Source organism: Camelus ferus, chromosome 1 (genome assembly GCF_009834535.1).
Source record: "Camelus ferus isolate YT-003-E chromosome 1, BCGSAC_Cfer_1.0, whole genome shotgun sequence".
NCBI lineage: Eukaryota > Metazoa > Chordata > Mammalia > Artiodactyla > Camelidae > Camelus > Camelus ferus.
Window position 1 is genome coordinate 105,166,723 of NC_045696.1, and position 23,130 is coordinate 105,189,852.

Genomic DNA, 23,130 nt, shown 5'->3' on the forward strand with positions numbered 1-23,130 from the left:
ACAAGGTATCACTCAGGCCTCTCTGGGCACCAGCAACAGAAACTGATTCTGGATAATGCAAAAGAAAAGATTTACATGGAGGCCACAGAGAAGCTAAAGAACCAGGGAAGGGACAGACAGAAACCTGGCAGCTCTGGGGCCCTGTGTTGTAGGAGCTCTTCAACAGTTCCACTGTGGCACTGCCATGAAAATGGAAAAAGGCCACTATTTCAGTAAACTAGTTTCTCTGATCACCATTCAACTTCTAGGGAGAAATAGAGTGTCGTCCCATTAACTAGAATATGGTCTGATGCCTTGATTAGTAGACTTGGCAAGACAGGATGCATATGGTGAGAAGAGAACCAGGAGGATATGAGGGCACAGAGCCAAGGGAGAAATTTCTATGAAGGCAGTGGCCAACATTGTCAAAGGCAGCACACAGGACCAGGCAAATGAGGACAAAGATCTACCTGCAAGAATTAGCAATTAGCAGAATGGTTTTAGTGTGAGAGCAGAGATGGAAGCTAGACGCTCTGGGTTGAGGAGTCAATGGGAAGAGAGAAGATGTGGACACACCACTCCTTTGAGGAGTCTGGATAAGAAGAGAAGGTTGTTAGGCCATTGGTCAAGGGTGTATTCTTCTTAGGGTAGGGGAGACTTGAGACTCTTTATAAGCTAAGACAAAGGAGCAGAGAAGCAACAAAGGTCAAGAGACAAAGGAGAATGGTAGTACAGTCAGAGCCCGGGGATGGGAGGATGGCACAGGGGCCTGGACTGAAGGGCTGGCCTTGGAACTCTGTCTTTGCCATTGTCATCTGTTCTTTACTGCTCAGAATGTCTTTATTATACATCACGGGTTCTTGCTGTCTACTTGCTTTAGAGCATTGTTTTAATTTCAATTCGGCCATCCGCTTCGTAAAAGCGGGAATCGTGTCTCTGTAAGTAGGACAGGAAAGGTGCTGCACAGGAGATGGAGAGACCAGAGTTTTAGGCCCAATTTGTCTTATCAGACTGTGCAAAGCTGTGTGTTCCTGATACCCAGCTATAGTGGCCTGGCCAGATAGGTTTTTAATTTTCTTACAAATTAAGAATTCAGCAGGTAAGCAGTTCCCAGCTGGTGCAGCAGCCCCATGTTGTTTTTAGGATATCAGACTTTTTCTATTTATCCACTCAGCCAGTGGATAAATAACCTTAGCAAGCGACTTTGGAGTTCATGCTTGTCACCTCGTAGACTCAAGATGGCTGCTTGGCCTCCAGGCTCAGGTTCACATTCCAAGACAGAAGAAGGAAGGAGGAGAAGGGCAGGGAGCTCCTGTGTCTGGAAAGCACCACCTTCCTACTAATCCCAAGCAAACTCCCATTTGCTTCTCATCACCACGCTGTCTCCCACTTTAAACAAAATCAGCATTTCATTGTATCTGGGCTTCTCTGCATCCCTGGCTTACTCCTAACAGCATCTTTGGGGTTCCTTTTGGGGATTTGCCTCTCTCCACCATGAAAGCCTTAGCAGAAGAGTAAGTTCAGGCACTTTCTTCTTCAATAACCAAAGTTGAAGGGGCTTGCCAACATTTGCCCCAGGACAGCCAAGGGAGCGTGTCCTAATCTCGGCCACTGAGAGGGTCCCTCCCAGAACCTTGGCTCACACATGAGTGCAGTAAAGACAGAAGAAGTGGCTACAATTTAATCACCTCTCCCTGCCGTGACTTCCTGACTAGACCATTTCTGCTAAGAGATAATTCCTAGGGATTTCACTTTCTAGCTTTTCAGAAGTGCTTTCTTTCCATCCCTTTCTAAGCCTGGGTTTTCAACCTTCCTGTAAATTCTGAAAGCTCAATCCTACCAACAAATTCTCTTCTACTCAGTTAGCAGAGACTTTCTGTTGTTTATAACACCAACAAAAAAATCCTGGTGATTCTCCAACCCCATCTCTGACCAGCTACATGTGATCATAAGAAAACCATTTAACCTCTTTGGGTACACTCTCCTCTACGAAAACAATGGGTTATTCCTAAAGTGCTTTCTGATGTGAGACATCATGATTTTGACCTCTTTCAGAAGGCCTGCTTTATAACCAAGTGGGCCCAGATGGACAGCACAACCTGGATTAGAGTTTTTGTTTCTTTTTTTTTTTTTTTTTTTGGAGAGGGAGTGTAATTAGGTTTGTTTGTTTGTTTATTTATTTATTTATTTATTTATTTATTTATTTATTTATTTATTTATTTTAATGGCGGCACTGGGGTCTGAACCCAGGACCTCATGCATGCTAAGCACACACCCCTACTCTACCACTGAGCTATACCCTCCCCTTGCATTAGAGTTTTAGCAACAGGGGTAGACGATAAAAGCTCCATTAGGAAAAATAATTTATAGCATTGGGGAGCTGCTATCAGCACACTCCTTAGACAATTAAGCCTAGGTGGATGCTCAACAAAATCACTCCACTGCTGGTGACACCAGAGTGCAACGTTTTCCTTAGCAAATAGGCACTATTTTGTGTCATCCTGCTGTGAATTTTAAAGACCCACTGTCCAATTCTATGGTTTCAACTGTTCTTGATTCTAAGACTGCTTCATTGCATCAGTGTAAAACCTGTTTTTTAGGGAGTCTTTGTTTTCACTTTAAAGTCTCTTCTGCAGCAGACATACATCTGTTTTACAAGATTTCAGAATACAGGACAGAGGACTCTGTAAATTCATAGGTCATACCTTTAAGGAAAAATTACTTTGTTAGCACAGCAAAGTGGCCTCAGTTTGGCCTTCTGTTCTAGCAAAAGCTCATTGCTTAGCTGCATTTAATAATCCATGAGACATTTCTATTAACTTTGGTGGGTGAATTGTGTGCCTGCAGAATGGGTTAAAAAAAAAAGTGGGAAGCAGGAATAAAAAATATGAAGAAAATGAAAATAAGTGAGATCTTAAATATTTGATCAAGGCCTCTATTTTCAGGTAAGCAGTTACCATCTTGGGCCCTCAAATGGTAACAGAAGCCACAGAACACCATTCTGAATTATTTAAATGACTAGGGGAAACTTTTTTCTTACTACTTTTAAATGAGTATGTAGTCTTTCAAGCTAAACTTCGCTTAAATATTTAACACAGACATTGGGACAAATGTAAAATAGCAAAAGTTCCCAGTCTACTCACCTGTAATTAAGAATCAGATTATGTAAAGCATCTCAACCAGTCCTTTTTATTTTTTCTCTCTCTGCTCCCACAATTCTTCCCAGTTTCAGAGGAATCCAATCTGGATTACTTGTGTCAGCTGAAAAAGTGCACAATCTAAAAGTTGAGAGTTATGTTTTATTTGGCTGACATTTCTGGGGTCTTAAGCCTGGGATGACAGCTTCTCAGATTGCTCTGAGGGAAACTGCTCCAAAGAGGCAGGGGAGGAGTCAAGATATACAGGAATTTTTGCGACAAAGACCAGGCAGTCAAAATACCAAAAAAATTAATTTTTTAAAAAATTTCTGGGTTTTTTAAAAAAATAGAGTTTTTAAAAAGGAGGAAAAATTATCCCCGTACATATAGATATGAAGCCGCTTACTGCTTCCCAAAATACTGTTACCTCCAATTTCAGAGAAGGATCCTGAGGCTTGGAGAAGTGACTTTGCCCAAGGTCACCATGTGGAGCCGCACTTCACACCTGAAGGGAGTTACTCCTGATTCTCAGGAGCTGAACTTGGGAGGAAGGGCAGTGAGCAGGAGAGACGGGAGGCAGAGCAGAGGAAGGGGAAGGGCTGAACTCTCTGAGGAGAGAAGGGATGTCAGGGAGGGTCCAGACACTGCTTCTTCCATCTGAGTAAGAAGCGGGGACCAGCCCCTACATCTGTGCGCATATTGGGTGCTAGCTATGTACTCCCTGGGCTAATACAAGAGGGGCAAGTACAGACCCTCCTAAAAATGGGGACACTATGCCTGTCCAGCCAGCCTCATGGGAGCACTGTGAAGATCTGGTGACCAGGCAGGGGCTGTGAATCTCAGAGTCAGCTTTACAAAACACTCCATGCTAAGAACCTATCACCAATACCTGGAAAAGCTGGGAATTAGGTGTGCAGCAATCATAAAACCCTGACATCAACCTTGATGTCTCTTTTTTGCACACTTTGGTTCACTCCATTAGGAAATCCTATTGGCAGAAACTGATGCATCCTCACTTTCACAGCGCCCCCCACCCAGGGGGAGGGGGGAGAGTTATGAAGGTTCTGGGTGGGCAGAGGAAGCCAGGCCACTCTGGGGAAGCAAATTCAGGAAATAAATTACCTGCGAAGATCTCAGAGGATACGGACCTGAATCTCCAAAGGCCCCAGGATTTTGTTGTGATTGCTTTTTTGATTCTAAATAAATTTTCACTCTCGAGCCTTGAATCTGTAGGGCTTTCTAAAACAGTCTTCCTCTCCCCCTCCCTCCACAGTTGTATAAGCTTCAGGCCCCAGAAAACCTTCATCTGCTCCTGGTTTGAGGTCTCAGAGCTCACCAGGGTAGAACTTGAGAACAGAGGTGTAAATTTGTCAGGAGAAGGGAGGCAGGGGCACAGTAAGAGAGTAAATCCTCATCTAACATGGCAGAAAGTCAATAGATAAATCAAGAAACCGCCATGTAAGCTTATTTTTTAGCGACAAGGGGGTAACCACTAAAAGAACTCAGCGGAGGAACGGATATAAAGGGCTGTATGTGAGGCACAAGGGAGAGGGCCCTGTTTTCATTATAGGAACATCTCGATAATTTTATTTTGTAAAAAGCGCTCATGCATTACTTTGATATATTTTTTAATTCGAGCTTTTAAAAAAGGAAGTACAGTTAAATAAAAATAAGAAATAAAATGGAATAAAAAATGTAGAAATTAAATGCAAACTGGCACATGGCACAAAAATGCCCGGAGTGAAAGGGGGGCGGGTAATAGGCGGGGCTTGGAGCAAAGGGGCGGAGCACAGACCAGGTTTCCTTAGGGCCCGCCCCCAGTGAGGGATCCCGGCGCAGGCTGTTTCCCTCTGACTCCGCCCACCGCGGGGAGCCCCGTTAGCGCGGGGTCAAGTTGGTCTTTGCCCCGCCCCCCAGCGTTGGGGCGGGGCGGACAGGTCTCGGGCTGCCCCACCGAAAAGGGCGGTGCGTGCGGAGGCCTGGCGCGGTCCCCGCTGGGCCTTGGGTGCTGGGCCGGGCACGGGCGGAGAGAGAGCCCGGGTTCGGCGCGGCCAAGTCCCCAGTCCTCTGCAGTCCCCCGAGGCTCACCGAGCGCCTCTGTGGAGTCCCGCGACGCGCAGGTAAGCGCCGCCAGGGCCGGGCCTAGTCAGCCCGCCTTTCCCCTCACGAGACCTGGCCGGCGCCAGGGCGACAGGTGGCGTCCGGGCGCGGAGCTCGGTAGCCTGTCCTGGGTCGGGTGGACCCCAGAACGGCCCCCTCTACCGCCGCCGGTACTCGCCACAGCGTTATCAACCTAACCCCAGCGCCCCTGTGGCTCAGGCCCGAGCCTCGCCGAGTGAGTTCGGACCCCACCTTCAGCGCCCTTGCGGTGCACTCAACAGAAACAGATAAGTATCCAACAAGTCCTGCGTGCGGCTGAGTGCCCGCCACTGGGCTCAGTGTGGGGATACAGTGGCGGGCCAACGGAAGGTGCCCGTCGCCGTGGAGCTCGGAGCCTGGTGGGAGAGACCCACAGCAAATAGGTAGTCTCCACACGTAAGTGTAGAAGTTCAAACTCTGAAAGGGCTGTGAAGGTGTGGGGTGCAGGGTCCCGGGAGTGCGTTCAGCCTGTGGTGCCCGACTGTAAAGGATGCTGGAGCTCACACTTCAGTTTGAATGGCAGGGTTCCCAGGTGGAGACCCACAGAGCAGACACACTTTGTTGGAGAGAATGTGGCTTATCTGAGGAAAGGAAGGTCAGTGGGGCCGGCCCACAGAGGGCTGGGAGGAAAGCAAGTACCTTAACTTCCTCTGTAAAACAGGACTGTTCTTTCCCAGTGGTGTTTGAGAGGTTGAATGTAAATGACTTTAGTGGTGTTCCAAGCATGTAATAAGTGAAGTAAAAGTGGAGATGTTCCTGGACGGAGCAGCTTGTTGATCTGGGCTGAACACAGTGTGTGGCCTCTGGGCAAACTCACTTGCCCTCTCCTGGAGTCCTGTTTCCTCGTCTGAGTAGAATCTCTCAACTTGTTCTCTGAAATGATGACTGCTTTAGTCATTCATTCTTGAAATATTTACCTGGTGCCCACTTAACACTGGCCTAGCCCTCCTGGAGCTGGTATGGGGTGCGCCAGGTGAAGTACACTGACAGTTCCAGCCTGGTGGGTGTGGTGCTCCAGGAGCCCAGAGTAAACGGTCTGACCCTCTGGACTTGCCAGGGAAAACCCCCCTGCTTCCGGCCAGGACCAGGTATGCATTTCCCAGAAAGCCTCACCTGTTGCTGCCAGCTCCACGAGCCCCCTGAGAACATAAGGCTCACACTCTTCAGCTGAGCATCAGTTACTTCCTTACTTTCATTGGTGGCATCACCCTGTAAATCTGGCCAGAAAACTCCCAAGAGGCAGCAATCCTGCTCGTCCCTCGCTCAGGACCCCCAGGGATTTAGAAGAGATTTGCAGGCTTCAGAAAACACCTGGCTGGCATCTGCTTGGTGTATTTTATTGGCTTTAATGATGCCAATTCCTTCTTTGGCTCGGTTTATACTGTTGGTGTAGCTTGGAAATTTGAAACATGAAATTGGATGGAAACATGGATTCTCCATGAAAAGAGGCAGGGAGACCCAGAGAGTGGGAGAACATAGTTGAAAGGAGTTTGGCAATGTTTGTGGGGAGGGGTAAAAAAAAACAGGACAGGTGTTAACAGAAAGTGCTGGAGGGAGAGAAGGAGAGGGCAGGCTTTGTGCAGCCACTCCGTTTCAGCTGGCAGACCATGCACCTGCAGAGAGCAGCAGGGAGCCCTAGGCTGGGCTGTCACAGATCTGGGTTCAGATCCTTATTTGTTACTTCCCAGCTCTGTACCTGAGCCTAGGCAGGTCACTTCTTACCTGACTGTGCAGGCTGTAGACAGTACTTGGCCTCTAGTTGGCCCTAAAGAAATATTACCTCCCTCCCTCTTCCTCTAAATGAATTAAAATAGGAGTAATAATAGTGCCTACATCAGAGCATTATTATGGGGACTTAATGAGTTAATGTACCTAAAATACACAGAGCAGTGCCTGCCTTGTAGAAGTCACTGCTGCTGCTGCTGCTGCTGCTACTGCTGCTATTATTCCTTATTCTGGGCAAAAATTGGTGAAATGAGGCAGGCAGAGGGTGGGAGGTGGGGTGAGGGGGTGGTTCTGAGGGCCTGTGCAGGGTGATTAGTGGGAGAGTTGGGTTATCTGTTGTAGTGGTTTCACCAGAAATCATCAGCCCTGGCGGGAGAGAGGGGTGTGCTGCATGATAAAGGGCCTCTCAGGAAGCCAAGCTGTCAAAAGGCCTGAAAATTCAGGCTAAAGAAAACACGGCAAAAGCATGGGGGGAGGGGAACTAGGGTGGCAAATGATCTACAATTGTCTTGTTCAGGTTGTCTTTAACCCACAGATGGGTGTGGGCTCCCTGTGAGGGGCTGCTCCTGCCCCCATGCTGACCCCTGCCCTCCTTTGGGTATGGTAATTGCCTGAGACTGGTCCAGGAGCTGTGGAATCCAATTCTGTAAACCCTGTACCCAGCAGAATACTGGGTCCATAGTGGATGAATGAACCTCAGGGCAAACATCCCTGTGTGTAAGGGTGCTGTTCAAAGACAGGAGTAGGAAGATAGGGAAAGATAACTAATGTTTTTAAGCCCTTGCTAGGGGCCAAGCGTTTTCACGTATGTGTCAGCTTAGTGGTGAACATTGCAGCATTGGAGTCAGATGAAATTGTGTGTGACCTCACAGAAACCCTCTGAAGCTCAGTTTTGCATCTGCAAGATGAGAATCATTGTACCTAACTCATAGGGCTGTATTGAGCATTAAGTAATGATCATATATGTATGTATATGGAATGCTGTCCTCAGTGCACTGCTCGAGTTATGGTAAGTACTTGATCAATGATAGCTGCTGTTATGATTACTTATTTATTAATCCTCCCAATGCTATCCACTGTGATGAGGAAACCGAAGGCCACAGACACAGATGGGTGGTGTTGATTCTGAACTCAGTCCCATCTGGAAGCAGAGGCGCTCTGCAGACACTAACCAGACAGCTTTATGTGCATTTCATTCACTACTTAAGGCACTTGACTCTGAAATCTTGAAAGGAAAAAAAACTGTAAAATTATAATTTATGTGCCTTTCTAGTTCAGGTATTTTATCATCTAGATAAATCTTCCTTGCATCTATGTTAAACCACTTTGGGCTGTTGAAGCTTTTAAATAAAGTGGCTCATCCTGACCAGTGTCTGTCTTTGCTCGTTTATCATAGTTCCCTGGTAAAGACAGACATCCCATTTTGCAGGGCAGGCCTCAGGACGGCGGCTCCTGCCCCACTGTTTAGCCGTGCAGTTCTGCACGGTGTGTTTAACAAACCACAGTGGACTCATGATTCCCTCATCACGTGCACATAGACCCACAGCGCCAATCCAGGAACTAGGAATAGAAAGGCATTCTGTCCCTAGTGTGAATCTGGGGAAATCTCAGTTTCTCAGTACTGGGTTTTTGGGTGAAAGTGCCTTGGATGAAGATGGGATGTCTTCTAGAAGTCAGAGCCGTCTGCCCTTTCCACCCAGGAGCACCATCCCTGGGTCTGACCTGCCCAGTAAAAGTCTGATCTGTATCCCTGTGCCTCCCTGCTGTCCCTGCCTCTGACCAGAACTGCTCCTAAAGCCAGAATCCCTGCATCACCTGCCTCTTGCAGGGAAGCCTATCTGAATCGACCCTGCATTCCCATAGTCCCAGTGGGCACCTCTGCCAGGCATCCCTTCTCCAGCTGCCCTGGAATTACCTTCTTTACGAGACTGTAAGCCCTTCCACAGCTATTAGACCAAGCATCCCTAGTACCCAGCACTGTACTTGGCTCATTATCCTCCCTCCTTCTCCCCCTTTCTTCCTTCTATATGTTCTTCAGGCAGTGTCCTGGGGATTAAAATGCTGAGACAAATGACACAGTGTTGACCCTCATTAACCCCAAAGACATCACAAGACAGATTATTAATAAAGATGGAATTAAGCACATGAACACTCACACAGCATCAAATTAGAAACTGGATTAACTGCCATGAAGGCGAAGCCCAGCATGTCACAAGAATGTGTAGAGGTGGGACAGATACAGAAATGTAGTCAGTATCAGTCTAGATAGAGTGGGCCCCTAAACGTTGGTTAGAGGCTTAGACTCAATTATAAATATACCTTTCAAGACCATTGGATGTTATTTTTCTATAAATGCTGGCAAACAATGTTTCATGTGGCCAAGGTAATCTTAAAAGAATGTGTGCTTTGAAAAGTCATCATGCTTTGGCTTCAGAAAGGGAGAATAATGCTCACGCTCCAATTTCCTGACCCTTTAGAGTTACAGAGCCCCTCCTCGGCTGGTGTCCCATTGGATGCTCTAGTTCTCAGCATCCTACTTCTCATGCTGGGTGCTGGCCGTAAATGGGCGTCCAGCTCACCTGAAAGTAGATCTGGTGCCATGGACATCGAAGCTCCCTCCCTTCTGAGTGACAGGTCCACTGAGAACCTGTTTTTTTTTTTTCTCCTTTGACACCCCTGGGTACACCAGACTGCAGTTCCAGCACGGATCTCATCACATTGCATCCAGTGACCATTCAGGGGGAAAGAAGGGCAGAGCTCACTTCTGCCATCCAGGCTGGGGGGACCACTGGTCTGCACACAGCTGAGGCAGGGCGAGATGGCAGCGACCTACCCCAGCAGAGCCATGCCGTCCCTGTGAGGTCCCTCGTGAGGAACCAGCATCCTCCAGGGGGACACCACACCTGCTTGCAAGCCCATTCACTTCCTCTGAAAACAAGGAGAAAGTAATACTAAAGTCCAGTTTTAAATAAGACATGATCCAAACAGCCCCAGGAAGCATTCTGTCTCCATGACTGAATGTTATTGGAGAGTTATTTTATTCATCTGGCCAGTGCTAATGACAGAATACCTCTTCTGTCCCCACCTGCCTCAGAGGTAGACCTTATTACGAAAGGTGAGCTTCCACCTTCCCCGGAGCAAAGGAAGGAAACTCGCATCGCGGAGCAGACATTGAGAAGGCCTCGTGCCGGTCTAGGTGGGGTGGGGCTGATTGCTGTATTCTCAGGGTACGGCTCTAATAAGGTTGTAATCGTGTGGCTCTGAGCCATGGAGAAAAGAAGTGGCTCTGAAAATCTCCCTCGCATAAGGCTGACACGCAGCAATGGTATTTATGCCTCTTGGAAGTGCATGTTAAGTGGTAGGTATTTATGAAAAGGGTTCTGAGGAGTAAATGTGCCCATCCGTCAGCCTGGAACTCTTTAGAGCTCCTAAGATGGTTTTAAATTAGAGCCAATCTTCCTACCTGCCTTCCGCCTTCTGTCAGCACCCCCCTCCCTTTGCTTCCTGTTATAGAAATGAACTGTCAGGGCAGGACATAGCCCAGGTAGGAGTGTGGGAACCAACTTGCAGGCTTAATGTATTAAAGGCAGATGTGTGAGGGGTTAGTGTCTGGAATCCTGTCCTTCCCACCTAGTCACAGTGTCTGGAAGAGAGGCATGGGGAGCAAGCCTGACCAACAGGTTCAGCCTAACTGCCCCCTGCCACAGCCATCAGCGGCTCTGCTGTCAGCCAGTCTGCTCACTGAAAAAGGTTTGCAATTGGAGGCATTTGAGGGCGCGGGGAAAAATGATGAAAACAAGTGAAGCAAACTAAGCCAAATTTGGGCTCAGTAAGTGGCATATGGGAGAGGAATGAATGTCAGTGTCAGTAAGGGAATCCCACCAGGCCAGGTAAACAGTAGGCTTCAAAAGGTTAGAAGTTTCTCTCTGAGCAGGTGATCATTAGGACAGAATGCCTGTTGCATGAATTAGCATGCAGGAGTCTAACTTGAAATTCTTACTGACTTTAAAATGTTCATTTTAAAGATCTGAAGTAGGTGTTGATTGCATAGACCCTATACTTAGTATTAAAGACTGCTTTGCTTTTTAATTCTCCCATCTGGCCTTCTTCTGTGTAGTAACATACACACACACTCACACACACTCACACACACACACACACACACACACATATGTACACATACTCCCTCCCTCCCTATTGGTCAATATTATCTCTTGTTTTGTATATATATATATATTTTTAATTGAAGTATAGTCAGTTTACAATGTTGTGTCGATTTCTGGTGTACAGCATAAATCTTGTCTTAATATATTTTTTGTAAGGAAAAGGATGCCAGTGTCCATTACCTACTTTATATTTTGTGAGTAACCAAAGACAATAGGGGGTTTCCTGTTTCAGGTGTCACTGAATTGCCACTACCTTTTGGCTGCTTCTGGAATTCTGTCTTAAGAAAATAATTTGAAAAGTGGAAAATGCCACTGTATAAAGATACGTTTTTATTTATAATGGTGAAAACTTAGAAGTGACTAGAATATAGAATAAAGGAGGAGAGTCAAATTACAGAACACCATGTTGGTGGAATATTATGCAGTATTTAAACATATAAAGATTAGTAATGCAGGAAGTTACTACTTGCTCAGTGAACAGAATACCATTTCATGAAAGATGTGTTCAGGAAAGTAGGCTGTAAAGGATGCCCCAAAGGGATAAGAATCGCATTTGAAGAGTAGAACAATGAATAACTTTTTTCATATTTTAAACTTTCTATGTTGTTTTACTATTCCTATAACTTTTTTTAAATCCTAAAATGAGGCAAGTTAAGTAATGATCTTTATGCTGTGTTTGCAGTTTTGAGGTCACTGCATTCGAAACCTTATCCTGATTAAATCTTTTTTGTTTGTTTGATTGCCTTTTTTTTTTTTTTTTAAATGGAGGTACTGGAGATTGAACCCAGGACCCTGTGCATGCTAAGCATGTGCTCTACCACTGAGCTATACCCATGCCCCTCTGATTAAATCTTTCTCTAAACAATTTTTAACACCGGGCTTGGCTCCCGACCTCCGTGTCTCTGATCAGGGGTCCACTGGCTGAGTTGCCCACAGATAGGCTCCCTCTGGCCCTGAAGACTCCAATTCTCAGAGTTTTTACGTTAGAGAAAGCTCCTCCCCTCCCTGCCCTGTAGCCTCAGGACCCTCTGCCAGTCTCTTTCGTCCTTGTTCCCTACCTGGTCCTCACTGGTGGGGTGGGGATGGGGAGTTTGGGTTTGCAACCTTTGGGTCCTCATTTGGTTGTTTCAAACTCTGCCCCCATCTCACACACATGCATACGCATGCACACGCACACACATGCACGCACGCACACGCTCCTTAGATCAGCACTGGCCTCGGGCAGCCCTACATCACTGGGGCTTCTTGTCCTGCTCAGGCCTTGGTACTCCAGCACCTCGGGGACTAGAGTTTACATTCTTAATACCAGCCCCTCCCTGACTCAGCCCTGTCCCCATGCATCCTCTGCTGCTCAGTGCTGGCAGGGGCCTAGTGTGTGGCCAATGGCACATCCTAAAGCAGCAGTTCTTGAACACGATTACCATACATTGGGAAATCACGACACGTGTCCTTATTTGAGACAAGGATTCCAGTCTGCGTGATTTATTTGGGAGGAGATCCCACATAAAGAAGTAGGGAAATGAGCCAGAGAAGCACATCATCCAGCAGGTCACCAGTGTGGACCACCAGAGTTTAAACCTGCTGGGGGTCTCCAGCAGCCAGCATAGAGCACCCATCCCAGAATTAACCTTTCATGGGGATTGGTGGCTGGGTATATATACACCATTGCTCATTAGGGGGCAATGAATTCTCTGGAATTCTCTGGCAGCCTCCAGTCACCAGGTAAAAAAAACAAAAACAAAAACAAAAAAAACATCAGGGCAAAGGGATGAAGATGTCCACACACAGAAGTCAAGCCGGCTTGGTCTAAAACGATGAGTCCTGAGAACTCAGGGCACAGCATTGACAGCATCTTCCCTAAACACCATAAACATCATCAGTGCACTAAACTGGGAATAACCAAGTCCCTGATTCTGTGCTGAGTCGGAGACCCGTTTGTGTTCAATTGAAAATTACATTAAGTAGTAACCAACCACAAAAGTTAATGTAAAATTATGGGAAGAAAACTTCTTTGAGTTAAGAACATTACCGTATTTTCCCCCGTGAACTGGGCTAGACTACCCGTATTTGTCTGAAGTGGCAGAACACTAGTGTTCTGCAGCCGTGCACTTTGAAACCCAGTGCTCTAAGAGAGCCTGAGTATATAAGATGTATCTTTATCATGGCAATGCTTCCCCCTCTGTTGTAGCTTGATTTTTTTTCTGTTATTTTGCAAGTACATGAAGATGATCCTAAAAGAAAAACTCACTGGGAAAAAACATCTAACCTCATTTGTTTTTGTTTTTGTTTTGTTTTAAAACATTTTTTATTGATTTATAATCATTTTACAATGTTGTGTCAAATTCCAGTGTCGAGCAAAATTTTTCAGTTATACATGAACATATACATATTCATTGTCACATTTTTTCTCTGTGAGCTACCGCAAGATCTTGTATATATTTCCCTTTGCTATACAGTATAATCTTGTTTATCTATTCTACATTTTAAAATCCCAGTCTGTCCCTTCCCACCCCCCGCCCTCTTGGCAACCACAAGTTTGTATTCTATGTCTATGAGTCTGTTTCTGTTTTGTATAACCTCATCTGTATCAACCCATGATTATGTCTTCAATGCCATGTTTTAATATTAATACCGGATTCACCACACTGATACTAATACCAGAGGATGGGGGAGAATGTACTTCCAGCTTTAGGCACTGTGATAAATGTTTTGTGGTCATTGCCTTTATATACAAACACTCCATCTCCAATTAAAGATCTAGTAAGCTCTTTATCAAAATATCTGTTAACAATCGAGGCGTACAATTTGGTTGTGCTGACATTTCAACTTAATTCACTCTGTAGTTGGAGTCGCAGTCCATTTTATTTGCTTGTTTTTTCTATGCATGCAGGAGAAATAATGGCAGAAATCTGGGGGCATAGTGCAGATTCTAGAAACATTTCCCTGTATTTATTGTTATTGTCTGTTGGCATACTTGTTACTACAAATGAAGGCCTTACTCCAAGAGGTGATTTAAAATTGTTCCAGTAGCATGCTCAGTAAGATTTAGTGGTGAAATTTCATAAGCTTTGAGTTATGGGCATTTTAGTATTTACATAGAAAGGATTCAAGATCCCGGTATTTTAGAGAAATAAGGCCATTTCCCTTTAAGGTATGGTTCAGTATGCATACCATAAAGACATAGATGGCGAATGCTCGGTGTCAGTGCCAAATTCCTGGGTCCTGTGCTCACAGCAGACATCACTCCCTGATACCCAAGCCTGCATCCTCCTGTACAACGTGCTTCTGGCAGCCACTGCCTTACATCAGTACCGGCTCACTACATGAAGCCGGTAGACTCCCCGATGCTGTTGCACACTTCTTTACCCAGCCTTGCTACTGGTCTGAATGGTCAGCAAAGGAATCTTCCACAATCTCTCTCTCTCAAAAAAAAAAAAAAGAGAGATGTATTCAAGAGGCAGTTGGTTTTATCAGCTCGTGCCTTTTTAGTCACCTCTTTGTCATGCAGACAGTAGTTACTCAATTTGTCAGTGTTTGTCTCCCCTCCTTTTTTCCTTCTATTTTGTGCATTTTTATTTTTTCCTTTCTTCCTGTTGTTCCTCTAATGTTGCTCAGAAGAAAAAACAGGGAGCCTTGAATTATTTGCTCTTTGACCTCATCAAGTTTGGCTGAAGTGACTTGTATTGATGGGAATGCACTGATATTTCCATTTTTTCCCACCCCTTCAGGATGACTATAAGTAGGTCACCAGTGACCTCTGCGTTGCCACGTCTTCTGGGCTCTCTGTATCTTCGCTGCAAAATCTGACACCTCTTGTATTCTTCTTTCTTGCGTTTTCTTCCTCCCTCCCTGATGATGATTGTTTGACTTCTTCCTGCTCCCTTTCTTCTGCTGGCCTTCTCAGCGGGGGCATCCCCAGGGCTCTTACCTTGGGGTCTTGTCCGTCCACTCCATGTGGATGATTTCATCCCCCTCCCCCACCCCCTGGGTTTTAACTACCACCTTTACGTAGATGCCTCCTGCATCCTCATCTCCATCACATCCCCTCTCTGGAGCCCAGACCTTGATATCAGCAGCCTGCTACATGGTGCCTCTTGTGGTCCCCCTAGGCACCCAGAGTCATGTGTTTTGTTTGTTTGGACTATTCCTACTTTCACAGGGCCAACTAAATACCTGGCCCCTGCCCCCACCCTGGGCAGTTTCTGTTCCCTCCTTGGGGTTTTAGGTAAACTGTTCTAAGAATGTCAGAAAGCTTCCATTTTGAAAATTCAGTGTAAGACAAGGGCACAAACCAAGAACTGCTCCTCATCACTTAGGGGCTTGGAAGAAAACAGTTATTTGATTGTTGTCTCTCCCAGTTCTGGGGCTTGACTGGGCTCAGAGAGGCAGGTCCTCCCACCCCAGGGCTCTCATCCAGTGGCAGTTAGTTGGTGGCTGGGGCTGGAGCCGTCTCAGAAGGCCCCTCGCTCAGGGCCTGGCGGCTGGACCTCGACTAGGCTGTTGGCTGGAATGCCTTGTCATGGCTTCGGTTCCTCATGGCATGACAGCTAGACTCTAGGAACAGGCATCCCAAGAGGACTGGGTGGAAGCTTCGTCACCTCTCATGACACATCCTCAGAAGTCTCATAGCATCACTTCTGCCGTATTTACTGGCCTGCCCTGGCTGCAGAGGGATGCAACATAGACCTGCTTCTCAATGGAATGCACATCAGTGTCACATTGTAACCATGCTGGAAATGCATCTAGCCACAGTCCCCAAACATGTCTAACCTATCCCTCTGTGAACTACCCTAAATGTCACAGGAGCTTTACATTTTATTAAAAAAATTTTTTTGAAGACGTAACATATTTACATGAATGGAAAGTTAAGAAAAAATAAAATGTTATGTACGACTGGGACATTGTTCTGTACACCAGAGATTGACACATTGTAACTGATGGTACCTCAATTAAAAATAAGTAAGTAAGTAAGTAAATAAATAAATAAATAAATAAAATGAAAAATAAAATGTGTACAATGAAAATGGTCTTTCTCATCCCATATCCCATACCCCTACCTCCCCATAGACAACCACTATTATGTTTCTTTATATCCTTTTAGAGTTTATAGCTATTTTTACATTTCACCCTTCTTATACAAAACATAGTATTCTATACTCACTGTTCTGCTCTTTGCTTTTTGTTTTTTCTTAACAATATGTCTGAGAGAGATTTCCTTATCAGTACATAGAGCGTTCTCTCCCTCCTCTCCCTTCCCCCTCCCACCTTCTTTCTCTCCTCTCCCTCCTCCCTTCCCCCCATTCTCTTACAAATGCACAGTATTCCACTGAGCAACTTTACCCGGGTTTACTCCACCAGCTCTGTATGGGTGGACACCGGGCTGTTCGTAGTCTTTCGCTGTGACAGATGTCCCTGCAGTGCGTGACATCCACACGCCGTCCTTCACGTGGGACAGTAGACTAGCAAGCCTCCTTGAGAGCTCTCACTCGTTACATGTATCCTCTTCCCACAGGGCCTTACATCTCCTTCCATCATGCACTTACCTGCCTCCTCTCACTGGAGGTGGGCTCCCACAGGTCATGGGCTGTCGCGGTGAAGCTCGTTTCCCCACTGCCTGGCGCAGGGATCTCGGTATCCACGCTGTGCAGAGGAGGCCTGTGCTGAGGAGGGAGAAGAGCAGGGGAGGGTGACTGAGAACAGGTTCCTGGATAGCCTGTGTTCCACCTCCTCTAATTTCATTTGTAGCCTTATCTCTCTGTGGCAGTTACCACTTGAGGTCTAAGGGGGTCCTCCCTCAGTCTGTCACTGAAACTGTCACCCTGTCCTGCCGCTTCATGGGTGTACGTCAGGAGGCCAAGGCCAAAGCCCAGTTTTCATGGAATCTCCTGGTCAGCCCAGGAACCCTCTCTGACACTCAGCCTCATGCCTTGGGCTGCCTTTATGGCCTAGAGGTGATGACTCCCTCCCTTGGGGCAGCAGTGGAACTTCGTGAGCTCCTTACGGCCCAGCAGTGTGCTAGGCGCTCTGTGACAGAGCCTGTGTCACTGACCCTTTCCGTTTTCATGACAGCCCTCTGAGGCAGGCCTAATTTCCCATATTACAGAGGAGCAAACAGAGGCCCCAAAAGCCCAGGCATCTTGCTCTGGGTCAGTTTGTCAGTGGGAGAGCCAGTGTAGTCAGTGACCACAGCTAGGATCGTCTGACTCCAGATCCAGCCTCCTGGACAAGACTGGTCACTGGGTGGGAGAAGGCTGACTGGAGGGGTTTTGGATGCAATGGAACTTTGGGAGCGAGGTGCCTGAAGTCTCCAAAAGGAGGCCCTCACTCGAGGGGATGCCCCTCCGCCCTCCTACACCTCTGAGAATGATGGAGCCCCCATGTGGGACGAGTTCGGCCCATCTGCTTCCTGGGGGCCTTGTGGGGGCATTCACATCTGCTCTCTCTCTTTCCATAGACATATGCTGACATTTAGACTGGTATTAGATGATACTGAGGACTTTTTGTTAATTGTAAATATTGTCAGGTGTGAACATGGTGTTATGAATAAGTAAGAAAGTGTCCTTGCTTTAGAAAGTGTCCTTTATTTTTGAAGTGTTTAGAGGTGAAGTGTCATGGTGTTTATAATATGTGTACTTCAGTATACTTCCAGGGGAAAAAAGGTTAAATAAACATGGAAATGTGTTAATGATCATTTGGAGACTGCTGCATTGCAGTCCATGACACTATTTCTTCTACTTTCCGTATGATGTAATTTTTTATAATAAAGTTTTTTTTTAAGTCATTCACTGAGGTCTTAGATTGTACTCGGTCTTAGGCTGAATTAGACAGCTCTGCACTCAAAAGACCCACAAAGAAAGAGCTTGGGAGGGAGAGGCGGAGGGGCGTGGCAGGGGCGGTCCTCCGAGGGGGCGGGCTCCCAGAGGAAGTCACGCAGTTGCCTGGATTCTGGCTTTCCCAGTTGTAGTTGCTCCTGCCCAGGCTATTTGTAGTTAGTCCCCAGTCAGGTAACTACGAGGCAGCTGGAGTCTTTTTTGATGTCTGATTATGGAGAGAGTCCTCGCAGTGTGTGACTGTCCTCAGGCGGGCTGATTTGTCCTTCGCAGTGGCATTACTCCTCTGTGTTATATGATACGAGAAAACGACCGTGGTGTTTTGTCCAACATCTCCCGATACATACACTTAATAGGAATTCCATTTGTTGCTGCTGACTCCTTAGCACATTTTCTTTGGCAAATCCTGTAATCTCTTTGTTTGTATGTGAAAATTCCATTTTTCAAACTTAGCATTGGAAGAGATAATCAGATTCCCTGATCTTCCATTAGCCTCTTTTTTTTTTTTTCCCTTCTAGTAGCCTCCTCTTTCTTTGCATTTTTCCTTATCAAAATAACCAGCTGGTGAAGAGAAGCAACCCTTAGAGTGTTTGTTCTTACCTTATCTTTTCAATATTTTCAGAGTCTTTGCCAAATCTGTAGAACTGGGCTGAGCATCTTTTAATACAGACATCACTGGCAGCCAAGAGGCCAGACTTGGCTAATGTACTGGCTTAGCTCTCTAAATACAATGTTATTCTTCCACTAACCCTCTTTTTCTTCCCTTTAGACTTTGGACATTGGAATGCGTAATAGGTGACCTCTGAGTGGTAATTTCATAAATTCCAGGTGAAATGAATTGTATCAGATCAATATACCTGTAGACTCATCACATTTTTTGAGCTGCGAGGGACTCTAAGATGAATCCGGTACAGCTCTGTTAGTGGAGGAAACATTCATTTTAACTGCATAGTCAATTCTCAATTAACAAGGGTAATGGAGTGGAAGGAGGTCAGTGATAATCAAAAATCATGGTGAAAATAAAATTACAGTCAACAGTGGATTTTCTAGGGGCTGGTTTGTGTATTAATTGAGGTTAAGACACAGTGGACCCTAGGATGTCATCGCCTTGGTAATTGGTCAGCAGGCTGCTCACCACCTGGCCTCCATGCTCCCTCTCTGTCCCAGAGAGGAGAAGGGCTTTCCAGAGGCTGGATCAGGCAGAGCTGACTGACTTTGGCCAGGTAGGTACCATGATGGCACAGACTTCAGTCTTGGGAGCTAAATGAAGGCTGCTTTTAGAATTTGTGGCCCTCGCCCCTTGAGAAGTGGTTCTCAAACTTGAGCACTGTCAGGCACATCTGGAGGGCTTGTGAAGCTCCAGACTGCTGGGCCCAGCCCCAGTTTCTGACTCAGTAGGTCTGGAGGGGGGCCTAAGGATTTGCACGTCCTACAAACGTCCAGGTGATGTGATACCCGCCAGCCCAGGAACCACGCTTGGAGGCTTTCCAAGCTGTTCTTGTCAGCCCAGCTGCACATTAGAATCACCTGGGGAGCTTTTTCAACCTATGGATGCCTGGATACACCTTGGCCAGTTATGCGAGAGGCTCTGGAGGTGGCGACCCAGGCATCAGTGTTTTTAAAGCTCCCAGGTGATTTGAATGTGTATCCAGGATTGCGTACAAATCTCATGATTTTTTTCCCTATCTTTACCCCCTGTATATTTACTATTTCTTTAAAGGTTTTTTCTTTTTTCTTTTTTTTTTTTTTAGTAAATAAACTTATTTAAAAAGCAACTATGAGGGGAGGGTATAGCTCAGTGGTAGAGCTCATGCTTAGCATGCATGAGGTCATGGGTTCAATCCCCAGTACCTCCATTAAATTAAAATAATAATAATAATAATAAATAAGTAAACCTAATAACCTCTCCCCCCAAAAAAAATTTTTTTAAAGCAACTATATATCCTCTTCATGTAGGGAATCTAGTTTCACAGGCCAGATACAGGAACACACCTGTAAAAACAAACATATTAAAGTTGTGGCATTCCCTCACATTTTATGAGTCTCTAGAGCTGTGCTTTTCCTGGGGCGATAGGATGTTCTGTGTCTTGGTAGGGGATGGAGTAACATGGGTGCATGCATCTGTCAAAATTCATTGACTAGGTACCCTCAAGATTTGTGCATTTCATTCTATGTTCCAAAAAAAAGGAAAAAGAACACTAAACCAATACTGAACTCCAGTCAGTGGTATGCGTGCTGAAGCATTCAGGGAGAAGTGTGCTGCTGTCTTCAGCTTACTTTGAAAGGTATCAAAAAAGTAAGCTGGATTGACGAATGGAGGGAGAGCTAGATATATGATAAAACATAAAACAGACATAATAAAATATGAATGTTAGAGCCCAGGTGGGAAATATCCTGGTGTTCATTTTTAAATTCTTTCAACTTTGTGGTATGTTTGAACATCTTTCCTTTTAAAGATTGAGGGGAAAATGGCATCTACATTCAAAACAGCAAACAAGTACTTCCCGCACATGCCTGAGCCCTCTGGCATCTGCCATTCCAATGGCTCCTATGGTCGATCGGAGGGCTGAGCCAGGCGTGGAAGGGCAGGGTCCTTAAGAGAGGCTGCTGCTCTGGGAGAGAGGACTGTGGCTCCCTGTGCTGGTCCCCCTGCAAGAGGAGAAAGCCAAGGGCACTCCCTCCTCTCACGGCGCTGTGTCCTGAGTGTTCCCTGGGAGGGGCTGTGTGGAGGCTGTGTCAGATGTGACCTGAAAATAGCATCTGGACCCTGCCACTGAAAGGCAGGTGTGAGTGGGTGAGGAAGAAAGGGGCTTCCCGGGCTCCTCCAACCAGCAGAACTCCAGAACATGCCACCCCAGTGTCTCCCTGGGCATCCGGAGCCTGGGGATGTGGTGGGGGAGGTGGGGTGCTGAGGCATAAGCTTCCCATCATGGGGACCAGGCAGGTGCAGTGGGCAAGAGTGGCCTTCTCAGGCCTGGTCTCGGGCCGTCTAGGGTGCCCCACAGCACTGACCAGGGACCTGAGGCAGCTCTCTAGCTGCAGGGTCCTCCCAGTACTCCGCACACCCCCACAGTGCACCCCCCAACAGTGCACCCCACGATACACCCCCATACCCACGATACACCTCCACAGCACAACACCACAAGACATCTGGAAAGAGACTTGGGGGAAAATGTACGATGTAAGTGCTGTGAGTTGAGTTTATTCAGTGTCTTCCTGACACTGACACTTCCCAGGAGACGTCTTCTCAGAGAGCTCTGAGGAACTGTTTCAAAGAGGTAAGGGGTGAGACCAAGTGTGTATGTGATTTTTGGCCAAGGGTTCATGTAATCAGGCACACATCTCAGTAGAAGGTTGCTGCCAGACACAAGGAATAGACATCTTGGTTGATGGTTTCAGTGCTTTTCTCCATGTGGGATGATGCAAGATTGGGGTTCATGAAATTTTCTCCTGAAAACTGGCCTGTTCTGCCAGTCTTCCCAGAGCACAGCAGTGCCTCATGCCTGATCTCCGCCCTGAGCTCCTTTCAGGGAGTGTTAAGGTCAGTGACTGTAGTGGCTGGTGACCTAATCCTTGTGGAGGCAGATGGTGACACATCCCAACTGCAACCCGAGAGCAGACCCCCACTGCACCCCCCCATGATACATCCCACAGTGCAACTGCACAGCACCCTCCACATCACCCTCTAACAGCACACTCCACAGCAGAGCTCTCAAGAACCCCCCTCCAGTGCACACAGGGCTTCATAGCTCCTCTGTCACCTGCCCTTGACTTCCCCATATCCACCGCACACCTCCCATGAGACACCCCAGAGACCCATCCTCCATCAGACCCCTCCATGACACCATGACACACAACCCAACACAGCCACAGCACACTCCCCACTGCATGAACTTGCGCACACACACACACTTCCATGCACACACACACACCCTGCCAGACTTTGGAGTCCCCGTTACCTTTGCTATTGAGGGTAGAGTTAACGTGCTCTCACCTTTCCTTACTCACGCAAGGATCTTGAGATTCCCAGAAAGGCGAACCATTTACTCTTGAGGGAAGGATTTATAACTAAAGGATGGTTAATGTGCTGATTACAGCTATTGTTTCCTGCCAAAATGAATGAGCCCGTCTTGAATACCAAAGAGCCCAGGGCTTGGGTGGAGGGGCGGTCTGGTCCCCTGCTGGCTTCTGCACCTCTAAGGAAGTGGGGAGTGAAATGACCCGGTCTCTGTGCTCAGAGAGGAGCCTTGCTCTGCATCTCCAGGGACCTTAACTTTGGATGAGCCCTGAGCTTCAGCAGCCCTGTCAGAAACAAAATGATCACACGTACTTCTCTGCACAATGTTTGCAAAGATTACAGATAACACAAAGGACGGTGTAGTCACATGCACGGTGTCGGTGCTGCCAAAACAAACTACAAAGTGCCTACTGCACAGTACACTGAGTAACTTCGAGCTGTGGGCATTATTCGTATTATTGATTTATGATGATTGTGATTTATTATTGTCATCCATGAGGGTTTAAAATGTGAAGAGAGCGTTTAGAGCTTCCACAGCTACGATGATGAGTCTTTGCTTTGACCACAGCTGTCACTTTGAACATTTAAGTAGCTGCTTGTTATTTTTTCCATGTCTGACCACCTACGCGAGATCAGGGACTGGGTCCTCCGTGACCTCATCCCCAGGACTGAGCACAGTCCCACATGGAAGATGTTAGGAATTAGGATGGTTGGCACAGTTTCTTGATGAGCAAGTCATCCCAATAATGAAACTATGTAGCTCATCAGAGCTGAGCTTTCAAAACAAAGCCACCACCATCACCTTTCAACGCCACGAAGCCATGGCCATGTTCTCATTTACATGCTACTCTGTCAATTAATGTTACGTGCCAATTAAATGGGACATTAAGCTGCCAATGGGCACACAACTCTGCACACTAACATCCTCTCCATTTCACTTAGTGACCTGAATTCCTTCCCTCCCATCCATTCCCAAGGCCTTCCTCACCCGCATCCCAGCCAGCCTCCACCCGACCTGGCCCTGTGCTGGTCTCCTTTGGAAGAGGGGTTCGTGACAACAGTTAACCTGGCTAGACCCTTGTGGGATTCCAACCAGAATATGACCAAATGTTTTAGTTGCTGGGGTGCATCTGAAT

The 23,130-nt window shown here is 46.6% G+C and overlaps 1 protein-coding gene across 1 annotated transcript in view; it reads left to right on the plus strand.

Annotated features, from left to right (window-relative positions):
- Nucleotides 1-4,955: 4,955 nt before the first annotated feature.
- The window catches only part of NMNAT3 (nicotinamide nucleotide adenylyltransferase 3), a 103,003-nt gene continuing 84,828 nt past the window's right edge, over nucleotides 4,956-23,130 (plus strand). The window contains exon 1 of the mRNA XM_032487483.1: nucleotides 4,956-5,236. The gene's annotated coding sequence lies outside the window, so the exon portion shown is untranslated. The remainder of the gene's footprint in view (nucleotides 5,237-23,130) is intronic.